Raw genomic sequence first — 17,950 nt, forward strand, 5'->3', positions numbered from 1 at the left:
CGCTTATACGAAATAAATTAAGAAATCATCTGCATAAAGGAAGACGTATTTTTGTCAGACTAGAATCACTTTCATTTAGTAGGCATATTTTGCCTATATTTTCTTGACAGAGCATAATAGAGACCAGAAATTACATACAGCACAAAGGGCAAAGCCTTCAGAAATGCATGTATGAGAGGATCCAAAAACTCCACCTCCAACCTCTTTTTTTATCATAAGTAAGTTTACTATATGGCGTTTCTAAATATTGGTCCGTATGTTTGACTGAGTGGAGTGGGTCACAGAATTGGTTGGCAAAAAGTATGATTTTCTGTGTATTTCCCACATATTTAATTATTAATATGCTCCACTTTCCAGCGCACATCGCACGAGTTTGTGAGCACTGGGGATTAAGAAATAACCACAGTGGTGCAAACTGGATTGCAACAGCTGAAACATTTGTGCCATGATCGGATCAATCTTTCGTTCTTGTTCAGATATGTATATTCCGGCTGTTATATAAGTAGTTGGGCATTTAAGGGCAGTTTCTAAAAACAGTGAAGATTGTGAAACTCTAGTAAGAGGGCCAGTATGTTAAGCAACAGCTGAAAAATAGAGTTTCATATGTAAGGTCTGTATGTGAGAGAATCCAGCCGCAATATCAACAAGCGCAGCCGCCCTGTGAGTTAGCATCTAAAATGTCAGCTGCTTTACACATCAAAAATTTAAATCACTGTACATTAAATTCAGAGACTTTATTCAAAATTAAATAAATAACCAGAGAAAGTACAAAATACATTTCACTGACAAAATATGAGAGATTTCAATCGAAAGTACTTGTAATGACCTATTTGTCCTGTGTTTCTAGAAAAGTACACATGAGAGAGCAGGGCACAAGGAGAATTCATTACTAGACTAAAATTGAATATCCAGCTCTTCCTATATTTTTCAACCAGGGGAGAATCACTTAGTGGAAGAAGACATGGTATTTCAGTGAGATGAGGTCACATTTTATTAAACAACAAATAAACAAATAATAAATAACAATAAATACAAAATGCATGTAACAGTCCTTACAAAGTACCGATGAGGTTCTATGAATCTTAATCCTATTGCTTCTGGCCAGCCGGATGCTTTTGTATTTGTATTGGGTTAAATGGGGACCTCGTTGTACTCTGAAACATGCAGTAGCTTTCATATTAGGAGAGGATATGATTGACATTTATTGTTTTATACAATCAATTGGTAATGTCCCTCTCCTTGAGTAGATTTTCAATCTTGTGTAAAACAAGTTATGCTAAAGATAATTGCACCTGGTAGTTCATTTAAAGTTTTACTCCAACTTTGTGAGAGGGATGAATTTTGGTTGAACATGGTTACTGCTGGGAGGATGTCATTTGAGAACAATCTGCAAGGCTCTCCATCTCCTCCACCACGTCAATAATTGCTTGTGCCTGGTCTTAGTGGAGCACACAGGTAGCATTGGAGAGGAACTTCTCATGGAGTGATTCTTGGCTGAGGGGCTTCCTCCAGTGTCCATATAAGGTGTCACGTCTGCCGGTCACGATCTCTCCACTCTCCAGGAGCAGCACTACTTCTCTGTACATCTTGTCAAAGTTAGCCACATTGTCTTCAGGGTGCTCTACATCTACACTCTTCAATAAGTTGATGAGGTCTGGTCTCCTAAGGTTGTCTTCACTGAAGGAAGAGATGCCCACCTCACCATCCAGAAGGGCTGTGCAGACATTCAACTGGAATGAGTGTCGCGCCTTGTGTTCAGACTCTGGGAAGGGCCTGTTGATATACTTGGAGACTGGGACCCTCAGAAGAATATCACGGATGGCAGCAGTGTTAAAGGAGCCTATTATATTTGTGACTCAGTTTCTGACTGAGATCGCAGCATGTGCCACCAGTGCATGCCCAAGTTAGCTGGGAACCCCTTGAAGGCGATTTCTTGCTTCTCCAAAAGAAAGCTGTAATCTTGATATGGCATTGCCAGGGCCGAGGGTTGGTAGTCACCATAGAAAGCGCTGAACCCCCAGCAGTCGGGCACATTGTCCAAGATAAGTGGGTTGGCTTCCATCCCACGGGCACCTAGAAGTGCTGCTTCCATCCCAAAGCGGGTCGCATTGCTAATATGGAGAGGTTTGGCAAGAGTTGCCGCATTGGCCATAAGTGCCCCCACCACAGAGGCAGCGATTCCCAAAGCATAGACACATTGTTCTGCACTCAATGAAAGGAGTTTTGCTGTAGCAGCAGCACTGCCCATAGTGCCAACAACTTAAGGAGGGTGGAACCTGCAGGAAATACAAAGAACTGGGTGAGACATGGAATAATGATAATACCAGAATAGGATTAGATGAGGGGCAATGCTAACAATAAGTGTGAACTACAGAAATATACTTAAAGCATGTTAGACATTAATGCTATCATGCAGTACGAGGAAACAGAAATATGCTAGGATCTAATCAGGCATTTGACACAAATCTAGTAACAGCGAACTGAAAAATAAACGCAATAATGTTTACATTGTATTGTGTGCTATCCATATATGATTTTGTTTACATTAAAGGTTGCTGTGGCGGAAATTCCTACCCTTTGTGCACATCAGGCACACGTTATAACATTCCCCCTCTCTATTGATCTCACACATAACTCATCTAATATTTCTTCCCTCTTTGAGCACCTTAGCCATGCCTGGAAGATACTGCAGCCCCCTATTGGAATCATGAATTTGTTATGGGATATTTCTGCCCCTTGTGGACATCATAGAAACCTTTCAGGGATATTACTGGTTTCACTGGAGAAACGCACAAGCCTTCCTTGCTCCTCGATGCCCACGTTGAATGCCAACAGGAAGTCTGAGCCACTGGGTCGGAAGCCCACGGGCCACAACTGAGATGCAGCCATTAGAGCCGGCAGCACAGCACCTAACGGGTGAGTGGCAGGGTGCCAAGTGTCATTGAAGTCCATAGAGTGCATCTGTTAGAAGAGGGGTAGAGGATTAGAAGGTCCTTAAAGAAGTGTGTGTCAGGAAGTGACGTTAAACACAGAGATTGTGTCATCGACCTATGGAAACAATTTACAGAAGTGTAGGATCCATATTCTAAGATTTGGTTGAGTGACTGTGCCATTGCTCAATGTAGACTCTTTACAAAAGTGGAAACAGACAAGATTGACCATTGGAGGAGACAGCATTTAGGTAAAATTCTCATAAACACATCGCACTTAGTGTATGATTAATGGATAAAGTTATAACTTTGAAAATCCTTACCGCTACTCCATTGACATAGGTAGCCAGCATAAGTGGGAGTCCCAATCCTTTCCTTACATACACAGAGCTGATGGCAAACAAGGAGTACTTGTCCTGTCAGAGACAGAATTAAGTTAGGAATAGAAAGTGCACCCAGACACCTGGTGGAGGAACAGCGGAGCTTGTGAGAATGTGTGCTTTTAACTTTAAACAGAGGATGATTCACTGCATATGTGGTGATGTCTATTAGAAGAAATGCAGGAGCAGGCAAGTGGTCTCTGCGAGTAGATGTAGTGTTTCTGAAGGACAGTTGTTTAGGGGATCCGAGGTTCCAATGCTTATTTTGGTACCCTAGTCCATGCTCCCAGTCCTGCCATTGTCTCAAGATATTAACTGCTTAACATCTGATGGCAGCTAGGGCTGTGATTAGTGGATGAATATTTCATGGTGGATATACTGAATTAGAAGAAAGTGATAAATATATAGTTCCCCCACCCAAGCAAAACTTTAGGCCCCAGAAAAATATCACACCATGTAACAACAGAGTTCAGAAAACAGTTTATAATATTTCCTTTAATCACTCGGACGATTTCAGTTGACCTCGAGGATGGTGCCGAAAGTTACTCTGTGGGTGTCTGCATCAGTATCATAGGCAGATCATGGACCAACAGTCCATACCTTTTACTCATGCCTTTTTAGGGGCAGAGCGTAACCAGACAAGCCCCCAGTTGCTCATGCTTACAACCCACCGAAGGACTAGCGGGGTGCCGTCACTTTCAACCGGGGCCCTGCCGTAAAGACTCCTGGGATTTTGGCATAATGCACCCTTATTGTGCCTTTGAAAGTGTACCTCATTAGCCAGCCCTCACGCCGGCACACAGGGTAAGCGGTTGGGAGGGTGACAGCATGTCCAGTGGAGGGACAAAGAGGGTGGCGCCTGGGTGGGAGCAGGTATAAATACCTGTCCCCCGCGCACCGTAAATGACACCGTGGAGGTGCCAGACCTGAGGGAGGACTCCCAGGTGAAGGAGTCCCAGTGAAAAAGGTGGGGAGGTGCCTGAAGAGGCACCATGGGGCCACCCTCTTAAGTGGCCCACTGCGTGCGCCGCGGGCAGCCTTATAGTGCTGATATCGGCAACACCCCGCTCAGCAGTAATTAGTCACACTGCGCAAAAATAAAAGATCAGACAAGATTTTGTTAGAGAAAGTTTGCTGCAGGTATATTAAATACAAGAAGTATGTCAACTTGGTGGGTTAACTTATGGGCGATCCAAGGGCAGGCAGCAGTGACTAACCTAAGCTGCCCTGCCCACTTGATGGGCCAAACTGCACCATGGCCAATCCATTCGGTTCTACCATTTATGTGGGGGTTATCCCTTTTACATATTGAATTGTATCGTTTTGTAATTGCATTTATATAGCGCTTACTACCCCTGACGAAGTGCCGAACCGCTTTTTTGGCAAGTAGCACGCTACTCCGGAACCCTTAAAGGATTAGTGTTGAATTAGTATAGTGAAATGTGAAAGTAATTTGAGTGGTGGATAGGATAGTCAGTTATTTGGATTCAGAAGGATATCGGAAGGATAGTAGATGGAAAAAAATGTTTGTATTTATATGGCGCTTGTTAACCCTGATGGGGTGTTGAAGCAATTTTTTTAGCGAGTAGCACGCTGCTCTGGAACCCATGAAGCATTATTGTTGAAAATTAGTATAGTGAAATATTAAATTAATTTGAATTGTGGATATGTTATTCAATTATTTGGATAGAGAAGGGTAGTGGCGGGATAGAAGAGGGAAATAAGGTTGCATTTATATAGTGCTTGCTACACCTGATGAGGTGTTGAAGCGCTTTTTTTGAGAGTATCACACTACCCTGGAACCCATAAAGGATTAGTGGTGAATTAGCATAGTGACATATGAAATTTGAGAAGAGGACATGTAGTCTGTTATTTTGATTGAAAAGGATAGTGGAGGGATTGAAGAGTGAAGGATTTAGACTTTCTTTTTGGGACGTCATAGCAGTGGAAGGTGACTTGGGATGAGTAAAAAGGGATGTGGAGGGGAAGGGCCAAAAGGAAGAGTTTAGAAAGGTTTGTTTTGGGTGGATTGGTATGGTATAGTAAAAGAGGTGTCAATTGATGCAAGGAGGAGTAGAGATGGGGAGAGTCTAGAAAGGGTTATTTTGGGAATAATAGTAGTGGTATGGGGTTTGGGATAAATGAGAGAGTGGATGTAGAGGATGTATTGATAGAGGTATAGGGTGAGAAATAGGGTAGTCCATTGGATATACTGAATTAGAATTAAGTGATGAGTATATAGTACTTCCACCCAGCAAATCTCTAGGCCCCAGAAAAATATTACACCATGTAACATCAGAGTTCAGAAAACAGTTTATAACATTTCCTTTCATCACTCGGACGATTTCAGCTGACCTCGAGGATGGTGCAGAAAGTTACTCTGTGGGTGTCTGCATCAGTGTCATAGGCAGATCATGGACCACCAGTTCATACCTTCTACTCACGTCTTTTTAGGGGCAGAGCATAACCAGACAAGCCCCCGGTTGCTCAGGCTTACAACCGCCTGAAGAACTAGCGGGCGCCGTCGCATTCAACAAGTGTCCTGCCGTAAAGACTTCTGAGATTTTGGCATCATGCACCTTTATTGTGCTCCTGAAAGGGTACGCCTCGTACCAATCAGCCTTCGGATCGCCCTGTACCTCCACCACAGCCCTGGATGTGCCCACCGCCATATCCAGGGCCCCCCATCATGGCAGGCTCCATAACCTCCTGCAACGTGTTGGTACCACTCCTTCTAGCTAGACAATTCCCATCTAAACCTGACAGGTTACCAGTCCTTCTAGCTGGACAATTCCTATCCATCTCTGACAAGTTAACAGTCTGCAGCAGTTGTTCCCCTTCCCTATCAGCTTATTTACCAAGCCCACTTATTTGCTTTTGAATAAAGTGGAATCAAGCCCTCCTGCTTGGTGGGTTTATGCATGGCTTATTTACCCCATAGTAGGCAAGTTTGATCGCCTCCACTAAAATGTGAACTACTGTTCTCTGATATAACCTCAGTTTTATTTTACCCATCCGTAGGCATGTTCGATGGCTCGCCCGGAATTGAAACAACTGCTCTCTACTTTACCCGCAGAACTGCTCTTCTACTTGACCCGCAGTTAAGGGTGAAATCCCTATGGTGCACTGTGCCAAGAAGGGCCTTCTTGTTATGTGTTGCCAGGTCGTGCATTACCCGTCACTGCCCAGTCCCTGATTTCAGAATAGGCTGGAAAACCTATTGGAGTTCGCCTCACAGGACAACAGTATAATAGTTAACAAGTTATTGTTTGTGGCCAATACCATACCCTTAACTCCGCCAACTGGCCTCCTCCTGTATAGGAGTACCACGTCGGTCATACTTCTTAACCAAGAAGGAAGGCAAAACTACTGTTTCTTAAAATCCTGGTTATGTCTGTTCTTAACCATTGCGCACTGCGTGCAATATGTGCCTTACAGTAAGGGTTAACTAAGCCCATGTTTAACCCCGTTCCTGACTATTCCCCAGATTTGTCGGTTCAAGCTGATAACCGTGTACCGCCCCAAAAGTGGAAATTCACCTGCTCCTTCCAAGTAGGTATACACGCTGTTTTCTCGAACTGTCAGCATAAGTGCACCGAAACCTTCTATCTCCCCCTCATTGGAGTCGCAGCAGCACACCCTTAAATGGAATGGCAATCTTACGCAACCCCTTTCTAAAAACCCACTATTTACGAGGTTCCTGGCACTGTGCCCTTCTGCTCATGCAAGGCCAATGTAACACCTGTAGCGTTGAGCCTGACCTCCCGTAAACCACTTTAATACTGGACCATATTGTCTGCCTCCTCCTCACCTACTGACTGCAATCTATAGAGCTGGTGTGTTGCCAAGACGATGGCAAGTTGTGCCTTCCAAACTTCTGCTACTGAGTACCATAGAGTAGACCAGAGGATGGGGACAGGAACAAAAAGTACAGGTACCTGCCTCTTCTTAATAATGGATATGCAAATGTTCTTAATACCTTTTAGCTTTGTGTCCCCAACTTTTGAAACAGAGGCATGCCTGTTAGATGTCAACTTCCGCAACCAGCCTACCTACTAAGGCTATCAGGGTGGGGAGGTTTATGCTTAACTGAAGCAACCTGCACCATGCCCTTGGATCCAGAGTTCACATACTTTGCTGAATTTGACCAGACATTCACACTGACCTTTCCGAGTGCTAACCCATGGCTAACACATTAATGATGTCAAATCTGGTTTGAGGGAATGTTTGTATTGTGCACGCTATTGCAGTCACCACACCCTTTTTGGAGTGACAACTCACGCAGCCCGCCAGGCTTGCTTAACTGCAGTCCGATTACAGATACACACTACCTGCTAAGCAGCTGTTGCCCATGGTATTTAAACCAGCAATGGACCTAGTTTGCTTAATTATCCCCGGAATAGATTACCCTCCACGGAATCAGAGCCGGGTTCGGCTCACCTTCAAGTCACCTAGTAGTACATGTTGGAAAATTTTCACCGCGCATAGCCAGATGGTCCTGCGTATTATTAATCCAATGCTAATATCGAAGGCCTGCCTTGTTTAGCTTGTTTACTGGTCTGCCGCCTAGAACCATTCTAATTGGTGATACGAACCAGTTTACTCAGTGCAAGCTAACAGTCTTGCGTTGCCATCGCCATCACCCATACTATGCCCTTTGTAATCACTTTCCATCGTCCTGTGCAGTGGTCTTTTGTCGTAAAGTCAGGGGGCCCCAGAAATGCTCTTTGACCCTCATGTCCTCTGCACTACTAGCAAGCACCACTCCTGTTTCCCACACAAGGGCTCCCGTTAGTAAAAGAGTGTGAAAATGTCTTGCTTGAGTGGACACAAAAGACTATTATACGTTGGTGGCAGTCCTCACCAGCTTCGCGAATGTGCAGTTTCTGGTGCTCAGAAACGGGTGGCCTTGAAAAAATTGAAGTCTTTGTAATTTCAATATGTCTGTTAAGTTGAATCCTGTGCTGTTCAGCTGCCCATCTTCAAAGGCTGTTTAACTGTTAACTATATGAGTGGTGCTGAGACATTATGTCGGAATCTAAGTGATGCAGTTTCATGTTTTGGTGCGGTCCCCACTTATTTGGATCCTATTGGAACCACTCTGCCTAATGTGCATGACCTAGGTACTTAGTCTAGCTCCCTTGACGCACTTGATGTGATTTAAGACAAACTAGCCACCAACTGAATGTGCTGCTGCTTAGGGGAGGTTTCGAGCTGATGCACCCGCCTCTGGAGAGGTATCTAACCACATATGGACGGCATGGAGCCTAATATAGACTTCCTGCAGTTATTTCCGGTATCTTAAGACCTTCCTGACAAAGCTGTCCCCGTATTCTTGGAGAAGTTGGTGGAGATGCGCCTGAAACAGCTTGAACTTAGACCCGTAACACAAGGCTTCGGGGGAAAACGCTGTACCAGCAGAAAGCAAATTTCCCACTTACACCAAATCTCGAGACAGCGCCCATGAAGTGACATTTTGCACAGTGCAGAGGGGCCCTTTAGTGCAGCGGATACCTGTGTTGCCTTCTGCAGGTCCGTGCTAGTTTCCCCTGCTCACTCAGTTAACATGCAAGTTGCACAGCGTCGCCCCTTGCTGCTGGGTCCTTCTCCCCTACTAAAGAACCCCTTTTGAGGCTTGGGAAATATCATCATGCTAAATCCATACCTAGAAGTTTGGCTGTGGCTCACATTGAAAAGTCCTATGGGGGGGTGCTTGAGAATTTTAACTTCTAAACTGCTGTACAAAGGATCACTCAGGCTAGTGCGGTCACCCACTAACCTATTCACCTTATATGCGTTTGCGAACTGCATGATATACGTTCTGCAGCCGGTTCATAATACTCCACAGCCCACCCTATTGTGGGTCTTCTTAGTATAAATTGGAGGACTGGTGAACTTTATGGCTGACTTGGCCGTGTGGGGGGCTATTTTATCCCTATTATTCATATTTCTGTTTCAGGAATCGGGCCAGTCAGACCCCATGTCACTTAGCATGACCACAATTAAAAGAGCAGTTGTGTTTGTATACCATAGGATGTGACAATAAAAGTGGTCCCACTGCATTTAAAAAAATTGCAAGATGCTATGGCAAGGGAGTCTTTATACTCATTTACAGCAGTGGTGCTCTCTACATGTTATGCTCTGGCGAGATAACACACAAACCCCACTTCGCTGCACCAGACTGCAGCGGCCGCCATCACATCTATATAGTGAAAGCATTCTATAGCAATCAAAGAAGCTACAAATCATCACCTTGACGCCTTGGCCCCAAGGCCTAACAATCCATGGGTAAGCGTAAAGCCAGGCTTTACCACATTCCTCTCATAGCCGGTGCTATGAGAGGAATCATCTGCGGCGTACCCCAGGGTTCTTCCCTCAGCCCGACACTGTTCAACATTTACATGGCCCGCTCGAACAGCACGACCTCAACATAATGTCCTACGCCGACGACACTCAACTGATCCTCTCCCTCATCAAGGACCCCCTCACCGCCAAACCCAACCTCCACGAAGGAATGAAGGCCGTCGCCGACTGGATGAAGAGCAGCCAACTAAAGCTGAACACGGACAAGATGGAGGTCCTCATCCTCGGCTCCAACCCATCAGCCTGGGACGACTCCTGGTGGCCAATGGCACTGGGGGCAGCCCCGACATCCACCGACAATGCACGCAACCTGGGAGTCATCCTCGACTCAACGCTCTCCATGACCAAGCAAGTCAACGCCGTCTCCTCCTCCTGCTTCAACACCCTCCGCATGCTCCGCAGGCTCTACAGGTGGATCCCAACAGATACAAGAAGAACAGTCACCCAGGCCCTCGCCAGCAGCAGACTCAACTATGGAAACGCCCTCTACGCTGGAGCCCCGGCCAAGCTCATCAAATGACTGCAACGCATTTAAAACGCCTCTGCACGCCTCATCCTCGACGTACCACGCCACAGACACATCACCCCCTACCTGAGAAGCCTGCACTGGCTCACGGTCGACAGGAGAATCTCCTTCAAACTCCTCATCGATGCACACAAGGCACTGCACAAGACCGGCCCAGCCTACCTCAACAGACGACTCCTCTTCTACATCCCTAACCGCCAGCTCCGCTCCGCCGACCTCTCCCTCGCCACCGTCCCACGCATCTAAAGAACAACCACCGGCAGCAGATCCTTCTCCCACCTCGCCGCCAAGACCTGGAACACCCTCCCACTCAGCCTACAACAGACCCAAGACCTGCTGACCTTCAGGAGGCTACTCAAGACCTGGCTGTTCGACCATTAGCGGCACCCCCCCTTTTGTTTTTCCCCAGCGCCTTGAGACCCTCGCGGGTAAGTAGTGCGCTCAAAAAATTCTATGATTGATTGATTGATTGATTGATAGCTGACTGGCATAAGCTAGCCCTAACATGCTAGATGTTCCTGAGTCACTAGCACTGCTCATAAAGGGGGCAGTCCTGAAATCAACTGATGCACTTGGATTTCGGACTTATTCTTCAATAAATAGCCAAAAGCCATAGGAATGAGTTCTGATACTGGGGGCTAGCCAGGGACCAGCAGCCACTCTCTGCTAAGTTAATAGGTGTTGCATGGTAAACAGAAACCACGAACCCAGTGCCCAGACGTCAGCCCTGGAAATGCCAGTTATGGAAACCCAAATAACTACTTCTAAAACAGAGCCTAGTGTCAGTATGAAAACAACACATGATGAGCCATCAACACATCAACCTCACTGTCGGCCAACTACCCTGCTGCAAGAGAAGCCATGGTATTGTACACCCCTGCCCGCACACTGATGTGCATCCATTGATTGTTTTATGTGCTGCACATACCAGGTGAGCTACGTTACCCGGCTCAGGAAACCGGGGAGAGGTCCCATGTCCCTAACGTGGGATTCGGAAACTACGCTAAGCCCTGCGCAGGACAACTCAAGCCATCGGGGTGGCGGAGTCATCTCCCTGCCTGTGCATACGTTGGAGGGAACAAGACACCTTAGGCTTAATGTGGCAGCCTAACTGAATGCCTTTATGCCTTTAATGCATAGTTTTGCTTTTTACCACCCTAAGGGATGGAACAATTTGTAAAGGCTCTCATCCTTCCTACTGCGCTGTCTGCCCTAGACTTTCTGGTTGTCCATGATACCCACCAACAGGCTAGACATGTCATGTCAACACAGCCCCTTATCAGTTTGGCAACAGTCAAGTACAAATTCTATTTCATATTCTCAACCTGTAAAAATAAAATTGTCTCTCATACCGGGCACAGTTAGCCTGTAATATAGCAAATGCAAGTAAATAAGTTGATAGGGTGTGAATCGGGGTCCAACCCAGCACTGACGAATCCCCTACATAGCTAGGCCCAACAGGGGCAACCAAGTATTCTTCAAAGTGTACTTTTCTGCAGACACTAACCTTGTAATGAAAAGGTTCCTTGGCACTCTGTCCAAAGTTAGGACTGACAGAATGGGTTACAGTGACTCTTACCATCAACAGCCACCCACTAGGATATGATGAGCAATAGGAATATGGGGAGGAAAACAACTGACACTGCATCCCTACCCCAGCCACCTTCACCAAAACAGAAGTCAGCCCAACCACATTCCTTTCCCAAATCCACTGCTGTAACCCTCTGGCTGGAACTCCCCTTATTCCACGGCGAACCCGATGTACAATCGGTCGCGCCCGAATGCTGCATCACCAAACCTGAGCTGCACTGACCCTCGGCCAACTAATCTTGCCTCCACCGGGCCTAATGCCAAACAGACTTGGGCAAAGGAACCTTCAATGGTGTTCCCAGGACAAAAGATTTGCGAACCGGTGCCGGGACCCAAACCTGGTCCCCCACTATTCACTTTCTCAATGCTTGTAGTTGCATATGATAACTGAGCCACAGTTATAGCTTGTTGCATAGCTTATTGGAAAACCTTCCATTCTGAAATCGTGAGACTGGGAAAGACTATAGGGAGTCTCTTTAAAGCCACAATCAAAGCAGTGCAGTGTGGTATTGCTGATGTTTCATGTGTATACATCGGATGCCATCACCACATTACCCTCCTCAGACAACCATGTGAACAGAGTGAAGGCTTCTATCCTCCCCGTGGCCACATCTTTATGGCCTGTTAACCTTTCAGGGTCAAAAATGATCACCTTGTTCAAGATACTATGAATATAATGTAAATCATGATCTGAGAATTATAAAGCAATACCGCAAATGAAACAGGATACAATGTGTCTCTTCGCATACTGGATTCGAAAAAAACAAATAAATTGACCAAGAACATCTTTAAAAAATAAAATAGGAGGACATACTTAACTACTTCAACAATTAATAACAAGAGGGGCAAGGAAGGTCCAACCCCCGAGCCACGTCCTACCTCGAATATAAACGAAAGGGGCATTATTTACCCAGTGAGAGAGTACTTGGACCTTAACAACTGGAATACTCTCATGGTGCCCAATATGCCAGGCATTCTGTGGTGCTGCTCAGCACCCAGAGAGTTGTGCTCAAAACTCGGGCCTACTAGGGATGAGCGCTGATGCTCAGCTAGGCTGGGGTGCTCTCAGAGTGCCAGGGGTCTGCTAATCATAACTGACCCTCGTGCTGATATTACCATGATGCCCAAGAGTGTGAAATACACATTACAATGAAATTGACCTACATCAACCCTGCATGTAAAGCATCATCGCCATGCCAGTGACTTACAGTGGAGGGGATGCCAGCTATGTGCAACCAAGAACTGCTGATAAACATTTCATGGTGCAGTCTTCTATCATACGTATATACTAATCAACATAAAGAAGTTGCCCTGACCATCCAATGTAATCATCTGCACTGAAGTGGGTACATGTCTTGCACTGGGTTAATCCTGCTCACAGAGGATCTGCTGCCCACACAACACTCATGTACACGTGCACACCTGGGCAAACTAGAAGGGTACAAGTCTGATTACAGTGAGCTGCCAACAAGAGTTACCATACTCTCTGCCCGCCTCAATCTGCCGATTGGACAATGTAAGTCTCACTTCCACAACCATCCATTGGCTGATTCCTTTCAGTGTAGCACGTGAGAGATTCCGGTCTTGGAATGTGGATGTGCTTACAAACTAGCACGCATTATCTACTCTAGATTTGACTAAAATGATCCAGTGTAATTGTCACATTGTCAGCGGCAAACACATGGCCTGAAGAATACAAACAACAAACCTTTGCAATAGGAAGCAGTAAGGATATAGTTGCACCATCAGTCCATATCAAATATCCACATATTGTAAAACTAAAGTATTTAATACAAAGATTGAGAAGCTCTAAAATAATTATGAGTAGATTTACAATGAACTGAAACACCAAAGAGTACTCATCTCCAAATGTCTCAACCTGTAAATCAAATACCCAGGATGATATGCTTCTTAAGGTAAAGTTGTATTAGAGATGCTGACTGTTAGAACCGGGGTCTCTAGTTGGCAGGGGTATGCACTCTAGTCCAAGTAGGAACCACTGTTTCCGACAGGGTAGCTTGGCGCAAAGCAGGTAGGCTAAACGCAGGAGGCAATGTGTAAAGTATCTGTGCAACACACTCCAACAGTAACACAGTAAAAGCACTCACAAAAGGACACTACACCAATTTTACAGGTATATTTATCTTTTCTTTTTTTTATTTTTTTTTATTTTTACCCCCTTTTATTTTGGTAAGGATAAATACAGAAATCTTAAGATGACATAATAATACATAAAGTTGGCTAAATGCAGTTACAATAAATATAACACACATGAAACGAAAACAAAATATACAATCAAACAGATCTCATATACATCAATGGGAGACAGATAAAAAGAAAGGGATTTGGCCAATTTCGGTTCCTAATTAACCATGCAACATATGATCAACCCAGATTATTCTTAAATCCATTCTGTTATGAGAGACCAGATCTTGGCTCCCATTACTCTTTTCCTTATATCCTTAGTTTTATATATTGAGAATTCCAAGTTATACATAGCTAAAAGCCTTGAGCGCCAGATCGCAAAGGTCGGGGGTCAGGACTGATCCAATCCTTAGTGATGCAAGCACGTAACACCGCCATACAAATAAACAGAAAGGATTTAGTGGGTCGTGATCTTGTATGTGCTACCGTATCAAATCCGACCCCAATCAACACCAATTCTCCCGTTATACAAACAGAGGCTCCCATGATTATACCAAGAAACTGCTCGATTTCACCAATAAATACCCCTAACTTGGGGCATGAAAAAACATATGAACCGAGTCAGCTGCAAAAAGGCCACATCTTTTACAGTTAATCCCCGCAGCTATCCCCCATTTAGAAATCTTGCTTGGGGTATAGTACAAATCAAACAAGGCCATATAATGATGAGCACGCATCCTACCTGTCATCAAGACTTGATTAGCAAGTCCTAAAGATTCCCTAATATTAACCTCCTCTACCCCAAATTTCCTTTCCCACTTCTCCTGACATAGATCTACATCGTCTGGGAATATCTCTAATATGTGATCATAAAATTGGCCAATAGGTGTTTTCCTCTTCATATTTTCAATAAGCCCAATCTGAGCAAGCTGGTGTTCCAATCCATACCCTTGTTTAGTTAGAAAGCTTCGAATTTGGAGAAATTTAAAAAAATCTTGTTTAGCTAGGCCATATTTCGCTTGTAGGTCTGTAAATGACATAAGTTGACCTTCTTCACATAAGTCACCCAACCTATAGATTCCCTTAAATCCCCATCTATAAGCTACCTAATCGCGAAAAATTAATGGGAGAAGCAAAGGAGCTGAGAATGGGGTATTGGCATTAAACTTAGCGATACCTAATTTGTGTTTGACTTGTCTCCATACAGAAGAGGCAGCACTGAGGACTTTAAATTTGGTTTTCTTGAAATAACTTGGTTCTAGAATTTTTACTAAACAATCATTAATCTCCTCCCCAGCCCAAATTCATATATTGATGGCCTATGACAGGACAAAGTTGCTGCCCGATCACCAATTACCAAAGGGCTCATATACTGCATCATTGCTGCCCAATAATACAATAAAAAGTGTGGGATACCCCAGCCACCACGATCTTTTGGGAGTACCATTTTCTTGTAGGACCTTCTCTGCCGGCTGTAACCCCATAGGAATCTGGAGCAAATCCTCTCTAGCTGCTCAGAATCGTTCTAAACATATATAAAAACTTTGGCAGTACCAACATTTTTAATACATTAGATCTCCCATAAAGAGATAAGTGTAGATGATCCAACCGCTCCAATGTTGAGTTTACTTCAGCCAACACTGGATTCATATTTAATTCTGGGAAATTCCCAACTGGAGTTGAAATTTTGATTCCTAAATATGTAACTTCTGGGACAACAAACACTTCAGCCGGAGGATCACCACCCACATAAAGAACCTGGGTTTTAGAGATATTTAATTTATAACCAGAGAAGCTACCGAACTGATTTGCCAGTGAGTTGATCGCAGGTATTGCCGATCCTATATCTTTTGTTATAACAACAATATCATCGGCATAGGCCAATGCTCTGTACTTCATAAGCCGTAATTGAACGGGTTCTATATCTGTATGTTGATTCAATTTATTCAGAAAAAAATCAATATATAAAGCAAATAAAAGAGGACAGGAAGGGCAGCCCTGCCTTGTACCTCTACCTATCTTAAATGAATCGAATTCCTGACAAGAGATTCTAATATTTGCTTCCGGAGTGATATATAATGCCTGAATTGCTTGCCGAAACTGAGGACCAAAACCCTTTAAACTTAAAACTTCCCACATATAAGGCCAGGAAACCCTGTCGAATGCCTTCTCGGCATCCAGCAGGATTACCCCTAATGTAGTATCAGTTGCCTGTGCCCAATTCAGGAAAGAGATCACACGTGATCTGTGGTATCTCTGCCAGGGATAAGCCCGTGTTGGAAGTTAGAAACAAGCCCCGATATAACACCAGCTAATCGAGTAGCTAAAATCTTAGAATAGACTTTGCTATCGGAGTTAATCAATGATATAGGTCTGTATGAAGTAGGCAGCAATTCGGGTTTATCCTTCTTCAAAAAAACAATAATAGTGGTTTTACACCAAGACGACGGCACCCTTCCTCTTTGAGCAGACAGACATAAGGCCAAAAGTTCAGATTTTAAAACTTGGCGAAAGGTCCGGTAAAATTCAAAAGGGATACCATCGGGTCCCACGGCCTTACCTACTGCCAGTGATGTCATTGCCATTTCCACTTCATCCCACGTGATATCTTCATCTAATGCCTACATCTGATCATTTGTTAGTTTTTTAATATATAAATCGGAGAAAAACTCCTTTAATTTCTCTTCTGCAGCTATAGTAACATCCGGTGTATATAACTCATAGTAGAATTTACTGAACACATTAAGCACTTCAGCTGGAGTATCCTGTACCTGGCCAAGAGAGTCCTGTATCCTATTAATCCTATTAGCTACTTCTTTCTGATGTAATCTTTTTGCTAATAATCGACCCGAGTTCTCACCAACCTCATACAATTCATACTTATAGATAGCAATCTTAGAAGCTAATTTCTCAGCAACATTTTGGTAGATCTTCATTTTTTGAGAGGCAATATCACTAATAATTTGTGTCGTGTTTTGACCTCCGATTACCAACCCCATAAATTCAATTTCTAATTCCCTTAGCTTATTCATCACCAACTGAATTTCGTCACGAACCTTCCGCTGCTTATTGATAGAATAGCTTAGCGTTTCTCCACGAACTCCAGCCTTGAATGCGTCCCAAACAATAGAATCTGAAGTGGACCCATTATTATTTTTAAAGAATTCAGTAATCCATTTACTCATTTGTTCACAGTATACAGGATCCGACAGCAATTTCCGATCAAAGTCCAAATTCTTGGTAGACCACGACTGCTATTATAATCCAAATCTAACACAATGGGATTATGATCTGATATGATTTTGGGCAAAATGTGAACGCTGGCATTTTTAGCTTTCTCGACTGTTAAGAAGAAATAGTCTAGGCGCAGATGTTTCCTATGGGGTGCAGAATAAAAGGTTGCCCCCATTGCTCCTTTCCCCATGACATACCATGCATCGACTAGCCCAAATTCTTTAGCAATCCCTCTAGTGGCTTTAAATACTTTAGTCTTCTTCCCAACATATGATTGGTCGCTATTTACGTCAAAGTCACCTTCCAAATGAATGTTATAATCCCCACACATAAGTAGCGGTGATGGCCATGTCGCAAGCTCAATACTAAGAAAATGCAGCATGTCTGGGTCATCCAAATTCGGACCGTAAATTGAACATATCGTCATTGGGACACCACCTACCCAAAGTTCAATGATAACCCACCTACCCAAAGTATCTTCTTTAACACGCTTGCAAACACCCCAACCAAAATTTTGCAAAATCGCAACCCCTCTTGTGGTAGAGCTTGGTCGAGTACAGCCAATTACTTGCATGCCTAGATCTTTTAAATATTTCCGATTGTTCCAAGAAATGTGGGTCTCCTGTATGCACAACAAATCCACCCGCATAGTAGTTAAGATTTGTGCCTTAACCCCCCTTTTTTCCGGTCATTAAGACCACAAACATTCCATGAACATATTGAGAATTTACCCATCACAGTAAGGCTGTGGACAAAAGGGACAGGTCAACCTTTGCTTGCTC

At 44.2% G+C, this 17,950-nt stretch overlaps 1 pseudogene; it reads right to left on the reverse strand.

The window, feature by feature from the left end:
- Positions 1–1,355: 1,355 nt before the first annotated feature.
- LOC146862241 (cis-aconitate decarboxylase-like) lies at positions 1,356–17,119 on the reverse strand (annotated as a pseudogene).
- Between the last annotated feature and the right edge of the window lie 831 nt (positions 17,120–17,950).

Source organism: Triturus cristatus, chromosome 2_2 (genome assembly GCF_964204655.1).
Source record: "Triturus cristatus chromosome 2_2, aTriCri1.1, whole genome shotgun sequence".
In the NCBI taxonomy this organism is placed as follows: Eukaryota; Metazoa; Chordata; class Amphibia; order Caudata; family Salamandridae; genus Triturus; species Triturus cristatus.